Source organism: Cibotium barometz, chromosome 19, assembly GCF_041138505.1.
Source record: "Cibotium barometz isolate CiBa-2024 chromosome 19, ASM4113850v1, whole genome shotgun sequence".
NCBI classification, from domain to species: domain Eukaryota; kingdom Viridiplantae; phylum Streptophyta; class Polypodiopsida; order Cyatheales; family Cibotiaceae; genus Cibotium; species Cibotium barometz.
In genome coordinates this window covers 52,315,352-52,336,752 of record NC_141064.1, presented here as the reverse complement: position 1 = coordinate 52,336,752, position 21,401 = coordinate 52,315,352, and positions in this window count along the sequence as shown.

Sequence of the window (21,401 nt, the reverse complement as noted above, 5' to 3'; positions counted from 1 at the left end):
CTCAAAAATAATGTGATATTTTTATCTCTCCTCTCTCTTGAACCAAACCAAATCAAAATGGAACCAAACCGAATAAAAAAGGAACCAAACTAGGTCCAAATCTAGTCCAAATTCAACCAAACTGAAATTGGAAAATTCTAGAAATCAGTTAGCTTTGGTTAGAGCCTCCCTCTCCTATAAATAGAACATGAGTCCTTTGAAAAAATATAGGAGAATTTTACTATATTAGAATTATGCTGAAATAATGCTAATTTTTACTATTCTCTAAAATTCTCTCCAAATTGATGAAATTGGAGCTTCCCTCTTTCTTCAATCCCCATTGGTGACTCCATCAACATACTAAACCAATTGATTGGTTGGGGGCCTCTACCGTGAACAAAGAATCAAGCAATTTGTAAGGTAAATGGTGAATTTTGATCTTTTCTATAATTTCTCAATGCTTCTCTCTTCTCAACCCCTCTCAAGCTTGAGAAGCTTAATTGGAATGGTTTTTGAATGCTATTGAAGATAATTGATGAATGGTAGTAAAGAATTGCATAAATTGATGAATGCTATTGTGTTTAATTGATGAAAGATAGTAAAGAATTACATAAATTTCCATTTATGCTTAATTCTAATGGTTTTTATGTAATTTCTCTCTCTCACTCAAGAAATGGTCATACTCATGACCTATTCTCAATCCAAATGAAGCTTTTCATAAAGCTTTTCCTTAATCCAAGATTAATCTATGCTTGAGGCTAAGTTAATGGTTTTTTTATGCTTATGTCTTCTCTAAAAATGTTATGCCTCATTACAAAAAGGCATTCCCCTCTCTTCTCTAGCAAAACCAACCATTCTCTATCCTAGGTGAATGGTTAATGATTAATGTCAAGTTTTTATAATGTCGTCTTAATTAAGTGGAAAAATGTTTACTTTAGGATAATTTCAATGCTTTTGGTGCTCTTTTAATTAGCCTTAAAGACTAATTTTTTTTTGAAAATGGATGTATGCATGTAGAAGTGAAAGTATGGATGTGAATGGGAATGTGGATATGGATGTATGTATGTGGATGTGGATGTATGAATGAGGATGTGAAAATGGATGTATGTATGTAGAAGTGGATGTATGGATGTATGAATGAATGTGGATGTGGATGTATGAATGTGGATGTGGATGTGGATGTATGAATGAATGTGGATGTGGATGTATGAATGTGAATGAGGATGTGTGGATGTGGAAATAGAAGTGTGGATGTATGCATGTAGAAGTGGATGTATGGATGTGAATGAGAATGTGGATGTGGATGTATGTATGTGGATGTGGATGTATGAATGAGGATGTGAAAATGGATGTATGTATGTAGATGTGGATGTATGGATGTGAATGTGGATGTGAATGTATGTATGTGGATATGGATGTGTGTATGAATGTGGATATGGGATTGGATGTATGATGTGGATGTACGAACATGGATGTGTATGTAGAATAATGAATGTGAATGTGTATGTGAAATAATGTGTCGTCGATATGAGTGAATGGATGAGAGTGAGTACACATATGAATGGAATGTGGAATAAGTAATGTGGAAAGATGAGAGTTCATTATAGAAATTGTATTTGTAAACTGTTTGTAAATGACTGTTTTATGTCAAGGGGAGAACCTGGACGAGGATGTAGAGAAATGGATGGAAGCTATAGAACAATATTTTGATGTCACAAGCTATAACGAGCAGAGCAAAATAGCTCTTGCGCCAGGCTGAAAATAGTGGAAACAGCCAAGGTGGCATGGAGGAACCATTGTGACACCATGGACAAGAATACCCAATCCTAGAACTATCTTAAAGCCTATTTGAGGAAGAGATTTTGTCCCCTCGGGTTCTTAGAAACCAAAATGAATGAATTCTTAGAGCTAAATTAGGGGAGCAAAATAATCGAAGAATATCACCAAGCATTTGCTCTTCTACTCAATTATTCACCACCTCTAGACAAAGAGCAACTTATGGCCAGAACAAACCCTTAGACACACTGGTCAAGAATGCCAAGCGAGTGTCCATGGCAGAAGCTGTCAGAATGGCGAAGGATTTCACCAAAGCTTTCATCGTAAAAGTCCCACCAAAGCCAGCCACCAAAGCCAGCTCTCTCATCCTTCAAAAGATTCTAGACACCGAGAAGTTCTTCCAACCTTCCACCTCCAAAGAGACACCAAGGTCCCAACCAGAATCTGGAGATGGGAAGCTTTAGGAATGAAGGAAGGCATTTCCCTTGAAGTACTTTCTCAGGAACTCCGGCTCTCTCAAGAATACAAAGGGAAGAGCTTCGAAGTGAGAACAGGTGCTTCGGATGTCAGGGGTTTGGGCACCAGCTCAAGGATTGCCGATCTCCTTCTGTGGGCCAAGGAAGCTAAGGTCCCAGAGTTCAGAGATAGACTCCTTCGTATCAGCCCAATTAGGGTTCCCCGCGCCAAAATCAAGGCAACCCCAGAAGAGTGCTAGCTCAGCTTACAGCCTCCATGCAAAGTAGACTCCAAACTCCCTCCCAGAATTGGAACAACTAAAGAGAGAGAGTTCCACCTCAGATTGTAACAACTAGAGCTGTCACTATAGCTGATGAAGTGGAGGAAGAAAAAGGACAGATCTATGCAGCAATAGAGCATCAGGGGAATAACTGTCAATTTTCAATCCTTCAGACTCCAGCAGAGCACCAGGGTAAGAAATTCAAGCTTTTGATTGATTCAGGCAGCACTCATTCTTTTATTTCCCCAGGATGTCTGCGTAAATCAGTCCTAAATCAAAAATCAAGGAAACCTATGCAAGTGGAATTGGCCTGTGGTGGAAAGATTCTTTTCACACACCTTGAGACAGACCTTATTCAGTTTAGCCTAGATGGGAACGTAAGAGAGTGCCAGTGAGAGTCCTATCCTTGTTGGGAGTCTATGATGGAATCCTTGGAATGGATTGGCTTCAAAAGAATAAGGCTGATATTCATTGCAACAAAGGAACCATCTCTTTCCTTGATCTTCACGGGAATAAAGTTGAAGGAACTGGAATTTTCGGATCCCCAGTGTTGCAATTAGTCAAGGCTTCTAAATTATTAAAAGGGCTCAGAAAGAGGCAAGCTATTTATGTGGTTAAGATGAATCCAGTAGACATAAAATGCAAGGCTAAAGTACCAAAGTGGTTAAGTGAGTATGCAGATGTGTTTCCTGAAGAGCTGACTAAGATGCCTCCATCTTGCGAAGTAGATCATGAGATCGAGTTTTAACCCCCCCAGAGCTCAGCCAGAGTAGCTCAGTGTGCATTCAAAATGCTAGTCCCTGAAGCCATAGAACTTAAGGAGCAGTTAAGACAACTGTTAGAGCAGGGACTCGTCAGACCTAGTGTCTCACCTTGGGGTGTGCCCATTCTCTTTCAAAAGAAGAAAGATGGAACGTTAAGACTCTGTAATGAGTGACTACAGAGGATTGAATCAATTAACAACTAAAAATAAGTATCCTATACCTAGGATTGATGAACTTCTAGATCGGTTGAGTGGGACCCAAATGTTCACAAAGATAGATCTCAAATCCGGGTACTACCAAATCAAAATCAAGGAGCAGGACATCCCAAAGATAGCATTCAATACTCGCTATGGGCATTATGAGTTCACACTCATGCCGTTTGGATTTTGCCCCGGCGACATTTAATCGTCTTATACAGGATATTCTCATAGAATACTTGGATGATTTTGTTCGTCTTCTTTGATCATATCTTGGTATACTCAAAGAATGCTTGAGATCATGAAGATCATGTGTGCAAGGCCCTGGAAATCCTAAGGAAACACTAACTCTTTGCAAAAAAGGAATACTTGGGATTCATAGTGTCAAAAGATGGAATTTCTCCTGACAGTCCTCCAGACTCCACCAAAGTACCAAGGTAAGCAATTCAAGCTTTTGATTGATTAAAGTAGTACTCATTCTTTTATTTCCCTAGGATGTTAGCGTAAGTTAGTCCTAAATCAAAAATCAGGGAAACCTATGTAAGTGGAATTGGCTAATGGAAAGATTCTTTTCACACACCTTGAGACAGACCTTATTCAGTTTAGTCTAGATGGGAACGTAACAGAGTGCCAGTTCAGAGTCCTACCCTTGGGAGTCTATGATGGAATCCTTGGAATGGATTGGCTCCATAAGAATCAAGCTGACATTCATTGTCACAATGGAACCATCTCTTTCCTCGACCTTCACGGGAATAAAGTTCAAGGAACTAGAATTTTTGGATCCCCAGTGCTGCAATTAGTCAAGGCTTTTAAATTGTTAAAAGGGCTCAGAAAGAGGCAAGCTGTTTATGTTGCTAAGATAAATCTAGTAGACATAAAATGCAAGGCTAAAGAACCAGAGTGGCTAAGTGAGTATGCAGATGTGTTCCCAGAAGAGTTGACTGAAAAGCCTCCGTCTCGTGAAGTAGATCATGAGATCGAGTTAACCCCCAAAGCTCAGCCTAGTAGCCTAGCGTGCATACAAAATGCCAGTCCCTGAAGCCATAGAACTTAAGGAGCAATTAAGACAATTGTTAGAGTAGGGATTTGTTAGACCCAGTGTCTCACCTTGGGGTGCGCCCATTCAAAGATGGAACGTTAAGACTCTGTATTGACTATAGAGGATTGAATCAATTAACAATTAAAAATAAGTATCCTATTCCTAGGATTGATGAACTTCTGGATCGGTTCATCAATCCTATTCCTAGGATTGATGAACTTCTGGATCGGTTCAGTGGGACCCAAATGTTCACAAAGATAGATCTCAAATCCGGGCTCCACCAGATCTGAATCAAGGAACAAGATATAGACAACATTCAATACTTGCTATGGGCATTATGAGTTCACAATCATGCTGTTTGGATTGACTAATGCCCCGACGAGATTTAATCATCTTATGCAAAATATTCTCAGAGAATACTTGGATGATTTTGTTCTTGTCTTCTTTGATCGTATCCTGGTGTACTCAAAGAATGTAGCTGATCATGAAGGTCATGTGCGCAAGGTCCTGAAAATCCTAAGGAAACACCAACTCTTTGCAAAAAAGAGCAAGTGTTCTTTCTCTATTGACCAGGTGGAATACTTGGGATTCATAGTATCAAAGGATGGGATTTCTCCTGATCTTGCAAAGATCCAAGCAGTCGTAGATCGGCCGGAACCCAAGACGGTAAAGGAAGTCAGAGGATTCCTAGGATTAACTCGATGGTATAGGATCTTTATACCCAGGTATGGTCAGATAGCATCCCCTTTAACTAACCTACTCAAGAAGAGTACACTTTTTCAGTGGACTGCAATGTGTTAGAGTGCCTTTGATAAACTAAAGACAGCCTTAGTAACCAACCCTGTCCTTAAGTTGCGAGATTTTACCAAACCCTTTGAGATTGTTACTGATGCTAGTGGGTTTGCCTTAGGCGGTGCTCTTATGCAGGAAGGCCATGCAGTAGTCTATGAATCCAAAAAACTCAGAACACATGAGAGAAATTATGCCGTTGTGTGGACAAAAATAGAGGCTGATGATATGTACATACTGTGCAGAGTACTGAGAGTTTCAGGAAATATGTAATCAGTTTGAGTCAGCTTTGAGTTTTGGTTGAGATTAAATCTGCTGAGTAGGAGGAGTGGAGGCATAACCATCAGGCCTTGCATCATTCACATGATGTGGAGAATTTATTGTTTTTCTTAGCGAGCCTTTGGGTGTATGTGTGTGTGTCAGTGCCTGCATGAATGCTGACCGTTTGCATTTGGAAATGCCCTTTGTAAATATGTAGTATGGATGGAGATAGTGGATACAGGTGCTAATGGCATGTGGGCAAAGGATGGTAGGTATTAATGGTATTAGTGGGGATATGGTTTAAGGCAGTATGAACAGCCCTAAACAATAAAAATTTTAATATGAAAACAAAAGGTTTTAAGTTCTAGAAATAAGCAAGGGTGGCTGTTGCCAATAGATCCTGGCAAGTTTGACCGTTCGCATGCGCTAAAGGGATGGAGGAGGCCATATGGCAACAACAGAGGACCTTACTATATGTGAAGGAGAGAATCTCTGAGAAAAAATGGAAAGAGTCGTGAAAAAGAGGGCACGTTAGCAGCGAAGTCGCCAGAGGAGAAAAACGCCGATGGCAGTAAGCAGAGTGAGTGAGGGAGAATGTAGACAGAGTGAAGCTAAGAAAAGGTGGTGGCGTCCACTGCAACAAAAGCGAAGAAGGAGAGGCTGATGCCGAGTGCAGTGATGCAGTGAAAAGAGGGCACGTCAGCACAGCGAAGCTGTGAAGGAGAGAAAGATGCCAACTGAAGTAGAGTAAAAGGAAAGAGAAGGTGTCGACAGTAGAGAAGAAGAGAGAGAACGCCGATTTTGCAGACAGCGAAGGAGAGGAGAAGGCGATGGTGTCAATTGCCGAGAAGCAGGGGGAAGTTTCTTTGGGTGTTGTCTTTGTGTTACTGTAGTAGCTGCAGAGGAGATAGGCGTGTCTCTTGTCTAAATTGTTGTTTTTTTGAGCACTGGGCTTATTGCGTTGTTGAGAGGCACAGTTGATTGTGAGCAGAGAGAGGTGAACTGTTTATATTTGTTGCTACCGATTTTTGAGGCTGGCGATGCTTGAGAGAATTTTATATCTGTGTGTATATTGTCGAGGTTGCCGCTTTTGGCACATAGTGGTGTACTACCTTCGCTATGGTATTGCTGCTCTGCTGGTGGCGAGTAGTGAGTGATGCTACCACTAGTGTGAAAGAACCACAGAGAGAGAAAGAGAAGCAGAGACTTCTTTGTTAGATCTTGCTCCAGTCATAAGGGCGCGCAACAAAGCCTACCTCCTCAACATGACCGGTCTATGAACTTTCTTTGGTGCCTTCTGGTGATGGTCATTGTCTTCTCCAATGCAATCACTACTACTGTTAGCAAGTAATGGTGATTTTTGGTCTTCAGTTAAAAGGTGTTGAAGCTGCACATGGAATCTCTAAGCTTGGGTCTTTTGGGAAGTTTTATGTAAAGATTCAGAAGGTGTTGAAGCTGCACATGGAATCTCTAAGCTTGGGTCTTTTGGGAAGATAAAGGAAAGGGACCGGCCCTCAGCTTGATAGGAGTGGAGACCATCCCAGAGATCATGCCTGTGGCCAAGAGGACAAGAAGTACAATGGGGGAAGCTGAACCATCTTCTAAGAAAGGAAAACATGTCCAATTTGACATAAGCCCTCAACCAGAAGAAGAAAAGGAAGCCAAGAAGACGCTACAAAACTTCAGATTTGCGCATTGGTCAAGGTCAGGAGGAATATACCCTGATGGGAGATTTAAAGGGAAGGGAAGCCAGTATAACTTTCGCCCAATTGCTTGGATTGTATCCGAAGCTCAAGAGAGAGTGGAAGAGGTTGGCAAATCTGAGGAAAACAAATGAACAGGAGCCCACCCAAGGTGAAATGGAGCTAATGTCTGTGGAAGACCTTCCTGATATTTGTCCGTCGGTTGATGCTTGGTGTGGAGGTGTGAGTGTTGGAGAGGCATATGTAGATGGCAGTGCACAAATCAGTGTAATGACTCAATCCTGCATGGAGAGATTGGGGTCAAAGCTGAATGATAGTTCAGATTTTAGACTCTGATTAGCAAATCATGCAAAAGTAAAGTGTCTGGGTATATTTACAGGAGTACCAGTGACTGCTTTTGGTGTGATTTGCAGCATAAATTGCCATATTATGTCGGCTGGTTTGGGAGCTTATCCGCTAATTTTAGGCAGGCCTTGGCTCAGACAGGTGGGTGCCATCCAAGTCCCTCAACTGCTCCTGTACTTTCTTTAAAGCTGTCAATTGCCACCGCAACAATCGAATCTCATTAGTTGTCACCAACTCGGTATTATTCTTTGTTGACTCCTCCAATTCATTAGAAAATGCAACCTTTATCTTTGTAACCATTCAGTAATCAACATTTCTGACTGAATTTTTGCTTTAGCCTTCTCTTGCCACTTAGCCAAGTCTACTTCATATTCTTCTTTCATCTTCAAAAACAGCTCCTCTTGAGCCTTAACTTTTCCCTCCAGTTCCTTCACTTGCTAAGTTTTGACATCCTAGTTGGTTAATTGTTGTTCCAAGCTTTGCATTTCATTTTCCAACTCCCTTTGTCTCCTTTTATCAATATGAGCATTGCTCTACTTGCTCTGCTGTAAACAAAAAATTATCCATCAGCTTCCAAGATCTCTTTGCCTCTACAGTAGTAATTTCTTGTGGCATGTCTAAAGTCTAAAACCCCAAAACTTCAAGCTTCCTGAAATTACATCTTCTTGCTTGGTTAACTTTGCCTTGTTCATTTTCAACTTCAATCCCTTCTTCTGAACTGGGTGGTGCACTCACCTCTTTTTCTGATGTTCCCTGTGAAAAAGGTGATGGAAACAAAGGGTCTGCAAGCACCTTATGACTCTTTTCCACCTTGCTAGATTCTGGTGTTGAATATCTAGCATCCATAAGATGTGTTACCAACTTATCACTATCCACCTAGCACTGTAAGTGGATCTATCTTCAAATTCTTACTCTTGGTGTGCTAGGCGGCTCATCTCTTCTAGCTGATCCACTATCCTCTTTGTAGCTTTACTATATAGCTTTATCTTTGCCAAAAACTTCTCCCCACCATGCATATATTCCAAATTCTTCACTCTTTGAAATATCGTAGCCAAAATAGGCCCTAATCTTGAAGTTTTATCCATTTTTCTTTTGTCCTTTTCCCTAATTTCTAACATGATTTTCTGATACAGAATATGTGCCCATGCTATAGTCTTACCCTTCTCTACAGTATGCAGATATGCATAGTTCTTGTCCGACATGTATTCTGACTTGATCAGCAAAAACAAGACATTCTCTAGAAACCATTCTAGCTGAAGCCTTCTCTCTAGATCTTGAACCTTCTTTTCATATGGTAGATGCAGGTCACTCTTTGTATGTGCGCAAGAGTGATAAGGGCATTGTGATCATCACCATCTATGTAGATGACCGCAAAAACGTCCAAGACACCATCTCCTTCACTTGAGAAGGTCTCCACTAGCCTCCTACAATGAAATACAATCATAAACATGCATCTAAGTATTTTGAAAAAGTAGCTATGAAAATGAACAGAATGAAAATTGTCTCACCTAAAGAACATAGGAGATCTTTCTGCACCACCTCGAATGTAGCGCTCCAAGACCATCATGCGTTGGAATGGATGCTTCTTATTCTTCTCAAAAATGAAATTTCGTTGAGCGTTGAATAACTTCTTTGAAACATTTTGCCCAGCCTCACGATCAATAATAGGGACATGGCAATTTACTCAATAGAACATACTAAGCACCAATGTATCCACCTACCATAACGAGAAAACATTATGTTGGGATATCCATACCACATAACATGTATACATAAAGGGAAATATTTGAGAGATTATGACTTACCCGTTCTCCATTCTCATACAAATAACTTGATTCCACATGAACAGACATTGTTTGATGCATGACCAATCCAACTTTCTTTCACATGGAATATATTTTAGGAAGTTGATCCATTAGACTCAAACACACAAACCAACCCTCATCAGCCCACAAACAAACCAACAAAACTGAGTGTGGCACGTATTAATGATGAAGAAACTTAATTCCAATCGAACTTTCTTTCCCATGGAATATATTTTAGGAAGTTGACAAACCAACCCTCATCAGCCCACAAACAAACCAACAAAACTGAGTGTGGCACGTATTAATGATGAAGAAACTTAATTCCATGAGGGACACCCATCTGTATCTACATCAATAACCTGTGAACCTGTAGGAAAGTCAGCCCATACGAGGCGAGCCACTGTATCTGAGGGAGCACCTCTATGAGATAGAGCCTTGGAAATCTTCATCAAAAACTCTTCCACACTACATAAAAGATTTATGATGTTTGGTTTTGGTGGAAAACTAATTATATGGTGAAATTATTCTTTTTACCTATGCGAGCCCTCCGAAAGAGTGTGGACGTCTACCAGCAATATGTGTGAAGAACATCTCTCACCTGCAAGTAAACAAGACAAAAAAATGAGATGCATTTCGAAAGCACACACTTCTCAAAATAAATTTGCGATGGTCACGTTTTCCTAACACCTCCCCCTCTTGAAGATGCTCTGAGGGTCTCTCTCTTGATCTTCATTTGTGGGGTCTCCCTCTTGAACATCATGCATAATGTCAAGACGTCTCTTTGTTCGCCTCTCACGTTGCACTTGAGATGATGTAGATGTATGCTCTTGGTGTGATTGTGGCACTCGTGATAGTGGTGTGGATGGTTTTGGGGCCACGCACAAGGATCCATGTAAGATTCCTCCCCCACCCCCTTTTTTGATGTCTAGTATCTTTCCCTGTAATCAATCCCTCTTCAGAAATATAAAGACCTTGTTTCTATCTGTTTTAGCCTAGAGAGAGAAAAATATTCTAGAGAGAGAATATTCAGATTTTGAATATTTTTGGATAGAAAAATATCTCTTCTAATTCAGATGAGTTCCCCTGAAACAGAAATTCAAAAAGAATTTTCCAATGTGCAATTGGAATTAATTGAAAATAGCTATAAAGAACCTTAGCCTAAGGGTCTAGATTTTCAGAAATCTTTAGACTATGGTCCAATTAAGGTTCCTATGGACCAATAGCATCAATCCATGTGTAGGGAGGAGATAAATCCAACTTGTAAAAAGAAAATACCCAAAAATGAGTAAATGCTCACATAAGATGAAGAGTTGAAAATGTACAAGGTTTATTAGTAAAAAATTATGAGCAATATTAAAAGTATGACATATGTAAGGAAGAGGAGTTCTTTAAAGGAGGTGCATATTTCACATAAGATGAAGAGTTGAAAATGTACAAGGTTTATTAATAAAAAATTATGAGCAATATTAAAAGTATGACATATGTAAGGAAGGGGAGTTCTTTAAAGGAGGTGCATATTTCACATAAGATGAAGAGTTGAAAATGTACAAGGTTTATTAGTAAAAAACTATGAGCAATATTAAAAATATGACATATGTAAGGAAGGGGAGTTCTTTAAAGGAGGTGCATATTTCACATGCTTGAATGAGTTTTAAACTCATAAAAATTGAGATATTTCATCTCTCCTCTCTCCTCATTCAAGTCTAGTTCCAAAAAGTTAGCTTAACTGACCTAAAAATGGTCAAATATTGACCAAACTGATTTAGAAAATTCTAGAATCAGTTTGTTTGGTTAGGAGCTCAATTTTTCCTATAAATAGAAGCCTCACCCTTGTTGAAAAATATATAGTGTTTATGCATCGTTACTCTACTCCACCTAAGCCAAGAACTGTGAATTCATTTAATAATTCACTAGTTTTTGGAGCTTCCCTCTTTCTTCAATCCCCATTAGTGGCTCCATCAACATACTTAACCAATTGATTGGTTGGGGGCCTCTACCGTGAACAAAGAATCAAGCAAGTTGTAAGGTAATTAGTGAATATTCATCTTTCTATAATTTCTCAATGTTTCTCTCTTCTCAACCCCTCTCAAGCTTGAGAAGTTTAATTGGTATGGTTTTTTTTTAAATGCTATTGAAGTTTGAATAGTAGTGAAGAGTTACATAATTTAATAAATGCTATTGAAGTTAATTTTTATTTATGTTTAAATTCTAATGATTCTTATGTAAATTCTCTCTCTCACTCAAGAAATGGTCATACTCATGACCCATTCTCAATCCAAATCAAGCTTTTCATAAAGCTTTTCCTTAACCCAAGATAAAGCTATGCTTGAGGCCAAATTAATGGCTTTTTCTTATGCTTTTAGTTTATGTATATTGATGATTCAATCCATTATGGATTGAGGATCCAATTAGAGAATCATTTTAATTATTTCCTTAATGATAAGCTTTATCCCTTAGAAAAATTGAGATTTATCAGTCATAGCAGCGGAGCTATGGCAAAATTTTTATAAAAATTATGCATAAAAAAATTTTCATTCAAAGCATAAAAAGAGGACTTCCTACCATATTCTAGGAATCATCATCCTAGATTAATTGAAAGAATTTCATTATAATCATGGAGAAATTGAATTTTAATATTATGCATAAAGGATAAATTTTTATATCAAAAGTGTTATTTTTACCATTTTTATTTTCATGCATAGAAGTATGCATAATGGATAAATTTTTATATCAAAAGTGTTACTTTTATCATTTTTACTTTCATGCATAGAAGTATGCATAAAGGATAAATTTTTATATCAAAAGTGTTATTTTTACCATTTTTATTTTCATGCATAGAAGTATGCATAATGGATAAATTTTTATATCAAAAGTGTTATTTTTATCATTTTTATTTCATACATAAAAGTATGCATAAAAGAAAATTTTTATATCAAAAGTGTTACTTTTATCATTTTTAATTTTCATGCATAGAAGTATGCATAAAGGAAAATTTTTATATCAAAAGTGTTACTTTTATCATTTTTAATTTTCATGCATAGAAGTATGCATAAAGGAAAAAATTTTATATCAAAAGTGTTACTTTTATCATATTGGATTTCATGCATATAGGTATGCATAAAAGATATTCTTTTTATACTAAAAGTATGATTTTCCTCATAAATGGATTTTATGCTTAACTTAGATGCATAAGAGAAATTCTTTTATTCTAAAAGTATAATTCCCTACCAAATTGAAATCATGCATAAGAAGATGCATAAAAGATTGATTTTAATTTCGAAAGTGTTAGTCTCCTTAAATGGAGTTTATGTATAGATAAATGTGTAGAGAAATCTTATATCAAATAAAAGAATTCTCTTTTTTTTAAAAAAAAAGATATGAAATGTGATAAGATGTGATAAGAGGTGTATGAGATGTGATAAGAATTGATAAGATGCGTATGGAAAGTGATAGGATGTGATAAGAGGTGTGATAAGAGGTGATAAGATGCTTATGAAATAAGTTAGGATGTGATAAGATGAATTAAGAAGTGTATGGGGGGATGAGGTAAGAAGTGTATGTGATAGGATAAGATGTATATGGGTTGTGATAGGGCGAGAATGGATGTGATGTAAAAGATTAGATGTGAAAGTATATGGGGTTATATAAATGGGAATGTGAAAATGGATGTATGTATGTGAATGTGGATGTAGATGTGGATGTATAGAAGTGAATGTGGAATGTGGATGTGGATGTATGTATGTATGTGGATGTAGATGTGGATGTATAGATGTGAATGGGAATGGGGATGTGGATGTATGTGAATGTGAATGTAGATGTGGATGTATGTGAATGTGAATGTAGATGTGAATGTGGAATGTGGATGTATAGATGTGGATGTATGGGAATGTGGATGTGGATGTATGTGAATGTGAATGTAGATGTGGATGTATAGATGTGAATGTGGAATGTGGATGTGGATGTATGTATGTATGTGGATGTAGATGTGGATATATGGATGTGTAAGTATGAATGTGGATATGGGATGTGGATGTATAAATGAGGATGTGAAAATGGAGATAAGCATGTAGATGTGGATGTATGGATGTGAATGTGGATGTGGATGTGGATGTATGGATGTGGATATGGATGTGAATATATGATATGTGATGTGTAGGAATCTGAAGTGAAGAGATGGAAAAGGAGGTGATTGGATGAGTACATATATACATGGAATGTGGAATAAGTAATGTGGATTAATGAGGGATAATGTGGAAAAATGAGAGTTAATATAGAAACTGTATTTGTAAACTGTTTGTAAATGCTGTTTGTAAATGGCTGTTTTATGTCAAGAATGCTGGGGAAGCATTTTGACCGTCTTGTGATTAAGGTCGTGGAGACCTAACTGATAAAGTTGCAACTGCTGAACGGAGAGTCAATGGAGGACGTCTCGCGTAGCAAGGTCGACCGAGGTCTTGACCAGCCTCGGTTCGATTAAAATGGTGAGCTTCCGGTACGGTGGATGAGGGACCAAGGAAGCGGCCTATGAGTGAAGCGCTAGGTCACCTGCGAAGGATCCTAGAGGGTGCTGACCATACGGTGCTCGGACTCTGGGTCGCCTAGGATACCCACGCGTGCGTCGAGGAAGATATTGGAACAAGGAGTAAGAGTTGTTTTGTGAAACCGGGCATGGATCTGGTTGACTGACCTTGCTGGTCCTCAACGGATGAGTCCATGGCTCTTTTATATGGATCTGTTGGTTGATCTTGCTGATCTTCAACGAGAGTCCATCTTGATAAGTGATTATATTGCCGAGTATTATGGGCTAGGAACTATGGAAACGGCCTCTGTGTGGACAGGTGGTGAGCGTTCTAGTTGCCAATGATGCCATAGATACTCTGATGAAGGAATGATGGGAAATTATGAATCAACTGGATAAATTGGGAGATTGTGATCAGTGGTACTATGGTTTCATTAAAGGATTGTTTTAAAGTTAGCTGATGCTAAGAAAAAGGCAATTTTCATATTGGGTGTGTAAGTGGTGTGGCTAGTTTTATGTTTGCATGAAATTCCGGCTAGGGGGCCTTGGAACTCTTTTCCTTGGTACCCGGGACAAAACCTAACCAAATTCCAAATTGGATCCCATCACTACAGTGGTTGGGCGGTTGGCTAACCCATGGGATTGGATGGGGTTAGGCTGGACTGATGGATCCATAAATCGAGACTCAACTTTGTTTTTACGATAGATAAAGTAAATCCCGGATAGAAATTGTTCTATGGATAGGAATCAACGGCTGTGCCTCTTGATGGGGGAAAAAAGCGTTGATCCCAATGATCCAAGTGCAAGTTTCTACCTTGATTTGACCAAGTACCGTTAAAGGTGCAGTCAGATCAGTTGATCCGTAATGATCTTGACTACGTTAGAGTAAAGAGTTATCCTGGTGGAATCGCCCATGCTTTCCGAGTAAAGGGAGTTTTTCCAGTTTTGGTTTTGGACAAACCGACGGATTAGTCTCTTGTCCGGATATCCGTGGGCGAGTCCCCGAATGTGGGACCCCTGTCCCGCGCGAGGAGTGCTACTTCCGCTGCCAGTATCGTGAATCCGTTGCTCGGTGGGAACAGGGATCTCACAGTTGGTATCAGAGCCGCTTTTGAAAGCTAATACAGATAATTAAATTCTTATCTAAAATTGGTAATAAGAATTCAGAAACAGCATTTTCATAATGTATTTTCATCCCGTAAGCTTCTTTAATGAAGAAATTTTAATCAAAGAAATTGTTTTTATAGATGGAAGTTCCACATTTATCTGGTATTCCCGACCTCACCCAGTCTCAAGATATGATTGCATTTGCCTTCGAGCATCTCATCTCTTCCGCTTCAACTCAAACAAGCCGAGTAAGACTTGCACGCCATTTCAAGGATTTATATTTTCCTACCCCAGTGGAGAGAATACAACATAAGTGGGTTGCAGGGCAATATGTCCACGCTCATTGCAACCGCCGTACAATGCTGTGGCAGAATCTCTCATTGACTATGATCCTGTTAAAGCTGAAAATGGTGCGTGGTGTCATTCTATATCATTCGACACCTCGAAATTTCAGACTTTCATGTCAAATTTATAGACTCCTTAGTCGATTTATCCCTAAGGAGAAAATAATAATTTCCTTCGCAGTTAGAGAACTTATGTAACAGGGCATGACTATGGCCCAGTACCGTCGTCTTATACGTCTCTCGAAGAGATTTCGAATTTTGGAGCCGAACCACTCTATGTAATTATTGCAACTTGTATATAAATATACAAATGTTTTTTTTACGGACGATCGGATAAAGAAAAATCTATTTATCAGACTTAAGTCATAGATCTCCAATAAGATCAACTGAGGAGCAAATTATGTCAAAAGTTTATCAAGACGCACAAAAAGGTTGTAATTGTTTGATATAATTCATACAAATTGTTAATTCAAATTGAAATTCGTAAATTAGTAATTGGGTCTTCAATTGGAAGTACTGCAATTGTATGGAACCCTGACTTGCTTGAGACCTAGACATGATGGTATTTACCTTATAGTTTCGAGTATCATGACTATCCGTATATACCAAGGGTATAACTGCAGCTCTTTACCGATAGTATATACGAGTAAATCTAAGACTTGAAATTATAAGCGTTAATGCTATCCAGATGATGATTTCGAATGTGGTTGATATGATTTTTAATTCTGTTTGAGAATTGATGAATTGAATTGGATTCTGATTGAAAAATGACGATTTCGAAATTTAGTTGAAATGTAATAAGCTGAGCGAAACCACAATGAGGATGAATGGGACAAGTCCCAGTGATGATATTCATAACTGGAATGATGATAATGATTTCAGCAAATCACTATGAGATTAGTGGATTGTGCTGTCAGATTGCTACTGTTAACACTTGAGACGGTAGATTAAGTTAAGGGATGACAAATTGAGAACTTGCTTAACTAAAATTCCTGTGGAGGAATGTTCTGAAGGAAAATTTTCAGACTAATGGACCATTATCGTGTTAAAGATATGAATGATATGATCTGAATGAATTGTTATTTAATGATGAGTTCTATATAAGGGATAATTATCCCCGTATTCTGTTGGGTTGACCAGAATATAAGGAACCCCAGAATAAATTGGATCTTAAGAAAAAGAGTTGTCCTCTACCTTGCGAGATGAGGACATCTCGCACTTTTCAAGTGGGGTAGAATGTAAGATTCTCCCCCAGCCTTAGAGGTATACAGGAGTAAGAATCTCCCTTTCTGATCTTATAATTATTCTCTCTCTAAAATAAAAGAGATTCTGTTTAAAAAAGGAAGAACCTTTTTCCTGAATACTTCTCAAGAGTCCCACCTGTTTTAAGATTCAGAACAATGAGTTCAGAAGGAGAATCGATGTTTTGGATATCAAGGTTTTGGTCTTCATTCGAGTACGGCCCAAAAGAAGTTCTTTATCTCTTGGGAAGAAGTTATCTCCCAGATATTGTGGACCAAAGAAAGTAGGTGATTTAGCTTACGAGCTTCTTTTATCTCCTCATCTCAAAGTTTGAATGCCTTCTATAGAAAAATGTGCCAAACCCAAATCATGGAAAGACGGTAAAACTTCAGTGGTGGCAAGTTACCGTTGGCTTCTAAGTTACGCTAGCTCCTTCCTTTATATAAGTCGTAACTTTTACTTGTCGTTCACACAGTAATCTTACTTCCATCGATCTCCTTTCTTTCTTAATCTCCTTCATGGCTTGGCAACAAGAATTAGTTTTATCCATGATGATTTCTCACCTTCAAGACGCAAGGGAGTCTGTGAAGAAAGATTTTATAGAGCAGTATGAGCGCTCACTTTTCCCTCACTTGGGAACTTCTGTAGCGCAGACAAAATGGCGGACCTATCAAGACATAACTAGGGTAACACCCTGGGGTCAGCAGCACTTTCGTAACAATGTCCGCTTGGCCATGGTTATTGAAGCTTTGGGTTTGGGTCCCCGATACTACTGCGTCATGAGATCAAGGCATCCTGGGTTTTCTGAGCGGGTCTTCTTATTACTGGCGTGTTTTCTTCCTCATGAGAAGATATGCCTTTACCCCGTTTTTGGCTTGCCTCTCAGAGGTCCTTTTCTTAGAACACCTCATACCACTGAGATAGGCGCAGCAATAACCCACAGAATCATTCCCATAGATGAGTTACCTTATACTTGTGCAGCTTGTGAGGACTGCTTTTGTGACCATATGATGGACGGGCTTATGGAAGTGTAAAGAGTTCCTCTATCTTTACTGTATAAGTTCCGAGAATGAATAAAGTTTAAATCTTGTTCGTATTTTGAATCTTGCTCTCTTTAAGACTTATCTTGGTGGTTAATCTTGATTAAAATTTTTCTCTAAGTCTCATATTCGTACATCTTGCGAAATTATCCCAGTTTGCGAGATGAGGACATCTCGCATTTTTTTAAGTGGGGTAGAATGTAAGATTCCTCCCCCACCCCCTTTTTTGATGTCTAGTATCTTTCCCTGTAATCAATCCCTCTTCAGAAATATAAAGACCTTGTTTCTATCTGTTTTAGCCTAGAGAGAGAAAAATATTCTAGAGAGAGAATATTCAGATTTTGAATATTTTTGGATAGAAAAATATCTCTTCTAATTCAGATGAGTTCCCCTGAAACAGAAATTCAAAAAGAATTTTCCAATGTGCAATTGGAATTAATTGAAAATAGCTATAAAGAACCTTAGCCTAAGGGTCTAGATTTTCAGAAATCTTTAGACTATGGTCCAATTAAGGTTCCTATGGACCAATAGCATCAATCCATGTGTAGGGAGGAGATAAATCCAACTTGTAAAAAGAAAATACCCAAAAATGAGTAAATGCTCACATAAGATGAAGAGTTGAAAATGTACAAGGTTTATTAGTAAAAAATTATGAGCAATATTAAAAGTATGACATATGTAAGGAAGAGGAGTTCTTTAAAGGAGGTGCATATTTCACATAAGATGAAGAGTTAAAAATGTACAAGGTTTATTAATAAAAAATTATGAGCAATATTAAAAGTATGACATATGTAAGGAAGGGGAGTTCTTTAAAGGAGGTGCATATTTCACATAAGATGAAGAGTTGAAAATGTACAAGGTTTATTAGTAAAAAACTATGAGCAATATTAAAAATATGACATATGTAAGGAAGGGGAGTTCTTTAAAGGAGGTGCATATTTCACATGCTTGAATGAGTTTTAAACTCATAAAAATTGAGATATTTCATCTCTCCTCTCTCCTCATTCAAGTCTAATTCCAAAAAGTTAGCTTAACTGACCTAAAAATGGTCAAATATTGACCAAACTGATTTAGAAAATTCTAGAATCAGTTTGTTTGGTTAGGAGCTCAATTTTTCCTATAAATAGAAGCCTCACCCTTGTTGAAAAATATATAGTGTTTATGCATCGTTACTCTACTCCACCTAAGCCAAGAACTGTGAATTCATTTAATAATTCACTAGTTTTTGGAGCTTCCCTCTTTCTTCAATCCCCATTAGTGGCTCCATCAACATACTTAACCAATTGATTGGTTGGGGGCCTCTACCGTGAACAAAGAATCAAGCAAGTTGTAAGGTAATTAGTGAATATTCATCTTTCTATAATTTCTCAATGTTTCTCTCTTCTCAACCCCTCTCAAGCTTGAGAAGTTTAATTGGTATGGTTTTTTTTTAAATGCTATTGAAGTTTGAATAGTAGTGAAGAGTTACATAATTTAATAAATGCTATTGAAGTTAATTTTTATTTATGTTTAAATTCTAATGATTCTTATGTAAATTCTCTCTCTCACTCAAGAAATGGTCATACTCATGACCCATTCTCAATCCAAATCAAGCTTTTCATAAAGCTTTTCCTTAACCCAAGATAAAGCTATGCTTGAGGCCAAATTAATGGCTTTTTCTTATGCTTTTAGTTTATGTATATTGATGATTCAATCCATTATGGATTGAGGATCCAATTAGAGAATCATTTTAATTATTTCCTTAATGATAAGCTTTATCCCTTAGAAAAATTGAGATTTATCAGTCATAGCAGCGGAGCTATGGCAAAATTTTTATAAAAATTATGCATAAAAAAATTTTCATTCAAAGCATAAAAAGAGGACTTCCTACCATATTCTAGGAATCATCATCCTAGATTAATTGAAAGAATTTCATTATAATCATGGAGAAATTGAATTTTAATATTATGCATAAAGGATAAATTTTTATATCAAAAGTGTTATTTTTACCATTTTTATTTTCATGCATAGAAGTATGCATAATGGATAAATTTTTATATCAAAAGTGTTACTTTTATCATTTTTACTTTCATGCATAGAAGTATGCATAAAGGATAAATTTTTATATCAAAAGTGTTATTTTTACCATTTTTATTTTCATGCATAGAAGTATGCATAATGGATAAATTTTTATATCAAAAGTGTTATTTTTATCATTTTTATTTCATACATAAAAGTATGCATAAAAGAAAATTTTTATATCAAAAGTGTTACTTTTATCATTTTTAATTTTCATGCATAGAAGTATGCATAAAGGAAAATTTTTATATCAAAAGTGTTACTTTTATCATTTTTAATTTTCATGCATAGAAGTATGCATAAAGGAAAAAATTTTATATCAAAAGTGTTACTTTTATCATATTGGATTTCATGCATATAGGTATGCATAAAAGATATTCTTTTTATACTAAAAGTATGATTTTCCTCATAAATGGATTTTATGCTTAACTTAGATGCATAAGAGAAATTCTTTTATTCTAAAAGTATAATTCCCTACCAAATTGAAATCATGCATAAGAAGATGCATAAAAGATTGATTTTAATTTCGAAAGTGTTAGTCTCCTTAAATGGAGTTTATGTATAGATAAATGTGTAGAGAAATCTTATATCAAATAAAAGAATTCTCTTTTTTTTTTTTTAAAAGATATGAAATGTGATAAGATGTGATAAGAGGTGTATGAGATGTGATAAGAATTGATAAGATGCGTATGGAAAGTGATAGGATGTGATAAGAGGTGTGATAAGAGGTGATAAGATGCTTATGAAATAAGTTAGGATGTGATAAGATGAATTAAGAAGTGTATGGGGGGATGAGGTAAGAAGTGTATGTGATAGGATAAGATGTATATGGGTTGTGATAGGGCGAGAATGGATGTGATGTAAAAGATTAGATGTGAAAGTATATGGGGTTATATAAATGGGAATGTGAAAATGGATGTATGTATGTGAATGTGGATGTAGATGTGGATGTATAGATGTGAATGTGGAATGTGGATGTGGATGTATGTATGTATGTGGATGTAGATGTGGATGTATAGATGTGAATGGGAATGGGGATGTGGATGTATGTGAATGTGAATGTAGATGTGGATGTATGTGAATGTGAATGTAGATGTGAATGTGGAATGTGGATGTATAGATGTGGATGTATGGGAATGTGGATGTGGATGTATGTGAATGTGAATGTAGATGTGGATGTATAGATGTGAATGTGGAATGTGGATGTGGATGTATGTATGTATGTGGATGTAGATGTGGATATATGGATGTGTAAGTATGAATGTGGATATGGGATGTGGATGTATAAATGAGGATGTGAAAATGGAGATAAGCATGTAGATGTGGATGTATGGATGTGAATGTGGATGTGGATGTGGATGTATGGATGTGGATATGGATGTGAATATATGATATGTGATGTGAAGGAATCTGAAGTGAAGAGATGGAAAAGGAGGTGATTGGATGAGTACATATATACATGGAATGTGGAATAAGTAATGTGGATTAATGAGGGATAATGTGGAAAAATGAGAGTTAATATAGAAACTGTATTTGTAAACTGTTTGTAAATGCTGTTTGTAAATGGCTGTTTTATGTCAAGAATGCTGGGGAAGCATTTTGACCGTCTTGTGATTAAGGTCGTGGAGACCTAACTGATAAAGTTGCAACTGCTGAACGGAGAGTCAATGGAGGACGTCTCGCGTAGCAAGGTCGAC